Below are 8154 nucleotides of genomic sequence, written 5' to 3' on the forward strand. Positions count from 1 at the left end.
CTGGGACTCAAATCAATCGAGTGGACCAGAAGGGAGAAAGAAACAACCAAACAGAAAAGAATGAAGAAATAAGAATTCCAAAAAATGAGGAGAGGCTTAGGAACCTCCAGGACATCTTTAAACGTTCCAACATCTGAATTATAAGGGTACCAGAAGGGGAAGAGGAAGAGCAACCAGTAGAAAACTTATTTGAACAAACAATAAAGGAGAACTTCCCCAATCTGGCAAAGGAAATACACTTCCAGGAAGTCCAGGAAGCTCAGAGAGTCCCAAAGAAGGTGGACCCAAGGAGGAACACACTAAGGCACATCATAATTACATTAGCCAAGACTAAAATGAAGGAGAGAATCCTAGAAGCAGCAAGAGATAAAGAGACAGTCACCTACAAAGGAGTTCCATCAGACTGTCAGCTGATTTCTCAAAAGAGAACTTGCAGGCAAGAAAGGGCTGGAAAGAAGTATTCCAAGTCATGAAAGGCAAGGACCTACATCCAAGATTGCTCTATCCAGCAAAGCTTTCATTTAGAATGGGAGGGCAGATAAAGTGCTTCTCACATAAGGTCAAGTTCAAGGAGTTCATCATCACCAAGACCTTATTATATGAAATGTTAAAGGGATTTACCTAAGAAAAAGAAAATAAAAAACATGTAAAATGACAGCAAACTCAGAATTGCTAACAACCACACCTAAAACAGAAACAAACTAAGCAAACAAATAGAACAGGAACCGAACCACAGAAATGGAGATCACATTGGGGGTTATCAACAGGGAGTGGGAGGAGGAGAGAGGGGGAAAAGGTACAGAGAATAAGTAGCATAGATGGTAAGTAGAAAATAGACAGGGAGGAGGGCAAGAACAGTACGGGAAATGTAGGAGCTAAAGAACTTATGACACATGGACATGAACTAAAGCGGGGAATGAGGGTGGGGGGGTGTGCAGGGTGGAGGGGAATACAGGGGGGAAAATGGAACAACTGTAATGGCATAATCAATAAAATATATTTTTTCAAAGCTTAAAGATGCACTCCAAAATTCAGATAATCTTATATTTCACAACATAAAAAAGTAGATGTTACCTGGGAAAAGTCTAAATGCATTGAAGTCTAGAGATATGGGCTCCAGATCCTTTTCTGTCAGTGTGTCACCTCTAACCAATAATCTAATTACGACAGGCCTGCCATTCCTTAGTTATAATGGATTCATGGGCCTCCAAGAAGATTAAATGAGTTAGCACGTGCAAGGCATCTAGTCAGTTCCCGGCACACAAGAAGTAGTAGTGATAATCCTGGTTGGCCTCTATTTCCTTTAGTTCCAGAACTGACATCCATCCCCTTCCTATGGTATCTGCTAACACTCATCTTTCTCTACCCAAAGGGAAACAGTGAATAATTTTAAGAAGACAGTTTACTACATATGACTCAAGACCATGAATTAGGGCGTACCAAAAAAGAAATGTAAATGATATATCCTTCTTCATAATATAAGCCTTACTAAAGGGCTAAACATCAAATCATACTTCCCCCAACAAATTCTACTAGAATGTTAGAGATGGAACAAAGGCCCTGTCACTTCTGCTGTTTCCCTATCTCAAATTTCCACCTCCTGTGCATAACCATTCATTCTTTCCTGCTACAATCTATATTCTGCCTATTGTCTGATACATGGACAAAATAATCCAGTCCTGGAAAAAAATCTATATGAATCCACTAAAACCATGTTGTAAAGCAATACTTCAAGGGAAATTCATAGCATTTTATATTTAATATTCTAAAATAAATCAGCATAATTTATCATAGTAACAGAAGAAGGAAAAACTATGATCATTTCAAAAGATGCAGAAAGAACACTTGCAACAAAATTCAACAGAACTCATGATAAAGATACTCAGCACACTTGAAATAGAAAGAAACTTCTTCAACACAATAAAAAGACATTATGAAAAATCCATAGCTAATACCATATTTAATGGGGAAATACTAAATATTTTCCTCTCCATGATCAAAACAAAACCAAGAAGTCTACTCTTATCACTTCTATTGAACATTTACAGAAAGTTTTTGCCAATTCAGTAAGACAAGAAAAAGAACTAAAAGGCATAAAGATTAGAAAGGAATAAGTAAAACTATCTTTATTTACAAGCAACCTGGTTGTTATTCATGCAGAAAATCCTAGACATCTATAACAGCAGTCCCCAACCTTTTTAGCACCGGTTTCATAGAAGACAATTTTTCCACAGGCTGAGGTTAAGGGGGTGGTTTCAGGATGATTCAAGAGCATTACATTTATTGTGCACTATATTTCTATTATTATTACATTGTAATATATAATGAAATAATTATACAACTCACCGTAATGCAGAATCAGTAGGAGCCCTGAGCTTATATTCCTGCAACTAGCCAGTCCTATCTGTGGGTAATGGAAGGCAGTAACCCCTAAAGTGCATTGCTTATGTACAGTCTACTCTGTAATCTCATTTTGGTTACTGTCACAGCAGAAAACCCTGCTTCACAAAGATAAGATGTTGGAAATGGAAGCAAGCTTTTCAGTGCTTTTGTGGCAATCTCAGGATATTCTGCCTTCACTTTAATTCAGAATATTTGGAGATGTGAAGTTGTCTCAAACATACTCTCAAGGCCACTGCCGTCTGCGATCTCAAGTAGTTGATCCTCATCTAGCACGCACAAAGTTGACTTACTTGACTTATATACAAATAGGTTGTGGATCCATTTCTTCCCAGTTCAGGGGTCTTTTATGGTTGGAAGTAATGCTCAAACTCTTTTGAAAGCTTAGATAGGTGATCATGTATGAGCTGGGAGAAAGAAGACCCTGGCTCAGCCTCTTTCAAAATTTCTGCTAATGTTTGAAACATGTCAAAAATCCCAATGTTCAGTCATTGCCCACATAATTCGTCTGGCTTTGAATGCAACCATTTTATCTGCTGACTTGAACGCAGCTGTCGTTCTCCCCTGAAGTGATAGGTTGAGTTCGTTAAGCAGGCTGAATATGTCACAAAAGTAACCAGGTTTTGTGACCCATTCTGAATGTCACTGAAATGTGCTGCCACTGGTGACTTTTTCTATAAGAAATCTCTGAAGCAACTCTTGTAACTCAAACACTCTGGTCAGTGATCTTCCTTTAGAAAGCCATCTCACTTCTATGTGTAAGAGAAGACATATGTACGCTGCATCTATCTCCTTACAGAGCTGTGCAAACAGATGTGAGTTAAGGGCATGTACTTTAACGTGGTTGATAATTTTAATCACATCCTGTAAAAAATGTTAAGCTCGGTGACATTTTTTAGCTAGCCAGTATTTCTCTATGGATGACACAGTACATCGACTCACATTCAGAAGCAACCTCTCTGACCTGAGTAGTGCAACCAGAAAGCCATCCATTCGTGGCAGCCGCTCAATCCGTGCATTTACCAACACAAATGGAACAATTCTGTTTTCCTGATAGGTAACCATTAAAAGATTTGAATAGTTCTGCAGCTGTGGTGTCAGTTGGCAATAAAAGTGCACATAACATATCCTCATGCACATTCTCCTAAAAAATATATCACACAAAAACAAGCCTTTTTGCCTTGTCAACATTGGTAGACTCATCAACCTGGATTGCGTACCATGGTGACTCATTAGCCCTCTCTAACGATTATGCCTCAATATTCTCTGCTATTTCAGCAGTTCATCTAGTTATGGTGCTAGTCAAAAGAGAAACACAAGCCACCTTTGCAACTGCAGCTTATGCTCTGTGTGCAGACACATTTAATAGAGTGGTGGCCTTCAATAACTGCTTCTGTTCCTCATGTTCACCTTTTCTTCTTTTGAAAAACTCCAAAGAATTGTCTTTTAATGTGGGATGCTTGGTCTCCATGTGGTGAAGCAGTTTTAAAGGTTACATGGCTTCATTGGATAGCTGATCACCACATATTATACAATGCAGGCTTGGAAAATGTGAATCATCTGTTGCAATGAACCTATAATTTCAGAAGGACTCTTGGTATTTTCTTTTAAATGCAGATTTCTTTTTGCTGGCAGTCTTAGAGGATCCTGCTGTCTCATCATTGGGTCTTTTCCCCCTTTTCAAAGAAGCATTCCAGCAATGTTTGTTTTTTACTCATTTTGGCTAGGGTTAGCATGTGGGCTTAACAAAACTTACTGAGACAATTGTGTAATGGGGGAAAGAGGCACAGATGGAAGCGGTAAATAAAATAATGCGTGGGCCACACATGGACTAAAATAAGTGTCAGATTCTGACTTAAATCCTGCCAACAGATGCAGCTTAACTGTCATTTTCCGCTCATTGATAGGGTTCTGATATGAGTCTACAAGCAATCGATCTATTATGGTCTCTGTGCAGTCAAACCTCTCTGCCAATGATAATCAATATTTGCAGCTGCTCCCTACCACTAGCATCACTGCCTCAGCTCCACTGTTGAGATCATCAGGCATTAGATTCTCATAAGGAGTCCACAAGCTAGATCCCTCCCATGTGCAGTTCACAGTAGGGTTCATGCTCCCATGAGAATCTAATGCCACTGCTGATATGACAGGTGGCAGAGCTCAGGTGGTATTGTAAGTGATGGGGAGCTGCTGTAAATACAGACAAAACTTCACTTGCTTGCCTGCCACTCACCTCCACTGTGTGGCCCACTTCCCAACAGGCCATGGACCAATACTGGTTGCTGGCCCAGAGGCTGGGAACCTTTGGTATACAAAACAACCACTATGACTAAAAGAATTCAGCAAGGTCCTTGCCAGTAGCACTCAGTTGGTTGGAGCATCATATGGTAAACCAAAGGGTTGCGGGTTTGATTCCCACGAGGGCACATGCTTGGGTTGTGAGTCTGGTCCCTGGCCAGGGTGCTTATGAGAAGCAATCAATCAGTTTTTTCCTCTCACATGTATGTGTTGCTCTCCATCCCTTTCCCTCTCTCTAAAATTAATAAGCATGTCCTCAGGTGAGGATAAAAAAAGAACAACAAAATTGGAAGACTTTCACTACTTGACTTCAAAACTTATTTTATAAAGCTACTTAAGACAGTGTAACATTGGTATAAAGATAGACAAACATATCAATAAATAGAACAGAGTCCAGAAATAAACCAACACTTAAATGACTATGATTTTCAATAAAGGCAAGAAAACAATCCAATGGAGAAAAACTTTCAACAAATGATACACAGGAACAACAGGAGAGCCACACAGAAAAAACTATATTCAAAAATTAATTCAAGGTGGACCACAGACCTAAAGTTTTTAATGTAATAGTTATGTATTTACTTTAATATGCACTAAAGGAAAACGTAATTAGCATTTTAATCCCATTTTTCAGGGATAATATTAATTTGTAGAAGTTTACATAAATGAGTCAATTTTAAGTTAAAAAAAACACAATAAAAGTGGTTTGTAGATAAGATGAAAATTACAAGGCTGGATTATGAACAACTAGAACCATGGATCACCAGAATTCAACAAAATAATCAACAGTATATTGTCCCATCCCAGGGCTCTGAGAAAACTGAACTTCTCTCTTCAGAGTCCCTCGACTGCACAGTGAGCACAGACATCCTAATGGGGCACACAGAACCCTGACCACACAAAAGTTATTCCTCAATAGCTTCATGGTTGATGCTGTTTTAGAGGGGGTGGGAGGGCGGGGCAGGAAACCTGCATCCTATTCATTTTGCACAAATGTATGCCCCCATACTCTATTCAAGGCACAGCTATAAAAACATGGCCACAGAGAGAGATTCATGATAGCACTCAGAGAGAGAATCTATTTTTGCATTTATCATCATAAAGTTGGAAGTCTGGCACACAGAAGGCACATAATAAGTAGATGATGAATAAATGAAAGGTGACCAATCATGGAGGCTGAACTTTTCAAGCTCAAGTTTGCAAACCCAGGTGTGTATGATGGCATATCAGGGCACACAGGAATAAATGTCATCTAAAGACAAAAATTTTGCAGGAAAAAAAATGTCATCTTGAGATTTTTAGACAAAGCCTTCATTTTCCCTGGTGGTAACACACTTAACATATTATTTTTAGACAACAAACATGAGTACAATTTGGAAGGCGGTTGGGACAGATCTGGCAATATCTATTAAAATTTTAATAGAATATCCTTTGTTATGTGTGGTAAGGGTTCTGTGTGCTCCAGCAATTTCCACTTCTAAGACAGAAAACCACAGAAAAACTTCTACAAGGGTGCAAAATGGTATGTTCACCTACAAAAGACAGACACTCTTAATGGACACTATCAAAAGACTGTCTAAATGATTCACACACACAAGGGGGCATCCTATACGCTTTCTGTGCCTAGTGCAGCCATGGCTTGGGTTCCCAAGAAGCATCTGAAGAGTGCAGCAGCTCCAAAGCGATGGATGTTGTACACGCTGACCAATGTGTTTGCTCCTTGGCCACTTACCAGTCCCCAAAAGCTGAGAGAATCTCTCCCTCTCATCAGTTTAATGAACAGACTTAAGTATGCCCTAACAGAAGATTAAGTAAAGATGATCTGCATGCAGAGGTTTATTAAGATTAATGGCAAGGTCCAAACTGATATAACATATCCTGCTGGTTTTATGGATGTGATCAGCATTGACAAGACCGGTGAGAATTTCCATCTGATCTGTAACACCAAGGGTTACTTTGCTGTTCATCATATTACACCTGAGGAGGCCAAGTACAAGTTGTACAAAGTGAGGCAGATCTTTGTGGGCACAAAAGAAATCCCTCATCTGGAAACCCATGATGCTTGCACCATCTGCTACCCTGATCCCTTCATCAAGGTGAATGACACCATTCAGACTGATTTGGAGACTGGCAAATTACTGGTTTCATCAAGTTTGACACTGTGTATAAGAAGAACTAGCATGATAACAAACAGAGAGAGTCACTCTAGTTCTTTTGACACGGTTTATATGAAAGATGCCAATGGAAACAGCTTTGTCACCCAGCTCTCCAACATTTTTTGTTATTGGCAAAGGAAACAAACCAAGGATTTCCCTTCCCTGTGGAAAGGGTATCTGCTTCACCATTGCTGAAGAAAGAATGGTGCCAAATAGAATAGTGAGTAAAATGAGCTCTAGGTGACATGACTTGAAAGGTCTTTGTACTTAATCAAAGAAAATACAGCATGAAATAAAGGGGTGGTAGAATATCCTACAGCCACTAAAACAGAGTGTATCTGAGCTATCTGAATGCATGTGGGAAATCTCCAAGACATTGTTGAGTAGGGGAAAGCAAAGCACAAAAGAGCAGGTGTACTGTAGCCCCAGTGTGAAATTTAAAAATAAATTTTAAAATGATACTAATATATTCATATAAGTATAAATATAAATGTGTATGAGAAAACTCAGATTCATTAACTTCTAAAGGGGGTGGGGAGGTTCACACTTTCTCTGAAAGCATTTCTGAAATGCTGGAATGTTATGGAAACTTTGTACTCAGAATAGAGTTTGAAAACAAACAGGGAGTATTCTCATGTAAAAATGCATACAAAAAAAAAGACTTCAAAAAAATGTCTCCTTCTTTTGGGTCTCACCTTCAGACCTGTATCTCCATGCCCAGGTTCTAAGCTAGCTCACCAACATCTTTGGTCAGGCTCATCAGAAGAAGGTACAAGCAGCTGTCAGAGAAAGAAAAGTGCTGCATTTGTAGGGAAGAGCATTCCTTTTGCCCACAACCCAGCTTCCCCCATGTTGTCTTATGATACAGTGTTCCAATAAGAGAGATGACATCCAAAGCTCTCCACAGGTCATCTCATGGTCCTGTCTCGGGTTTAAACATGCAACTTTCTGGCCCACCCTGAGTAAGAAGACACTATAGACCCAAGCTGTGGCCAGAAGAGTTCCCTTTCTGAAACTAAAGATATTTTTATGTTATATACTTTTTGGTTACATTTTAGGTGATTTGGGATTATTACTAAAGATCCTTTCTTGGGATTTTTGCTTTTATTTAAATATGCATATACAGAATTCAACTACAAGAACTATTGCTTAGAAGGAAATGCTAAGAGACCAAGCAACTCGTAGATAGAACTGGTCTCTACCAACTTTGAAAATGGGGAGAGAATGGAATTGTAGCACTCACTCCAGAGCTATATAAAAAAACTTTTTGCAAGTCCAATGACTGCTGGAGGCAAAGAGA

The 8154-nt window shown here is 39.2% G+C and overlaps 1 pseudogene; it reads left to right on the forward strand.

Moving 5' to 3' along the window:
* The first annotated feature begins 271 nt into the window (after nt 1-271).
* Nucleotides 272-7098, forward strand: LOC119004170 (40S ribosomal protein S4, X isoform-like; annotated as a pseudogene).
* Nucleotides 7099-8154: the final 1056 nt, after the last annotated feature.

This window comes from Sturnira hondurensis, unplaced genomic scaffold, assembly GCF_014824575.4.
Source record: "Sturnira hondurensis isolate 20B ecotype Veracruz unplaced genomic scaffold, ASM1482457v3 Scaffold0001304, whole genome shotgun sequence".
Classification (NCBI taxonomy): Eukaryota; Metazoa; Chordata; class Mammalia; order Chiroptera; family Phyllostomidae; genus Sturnira; species Sturnira hondurensis.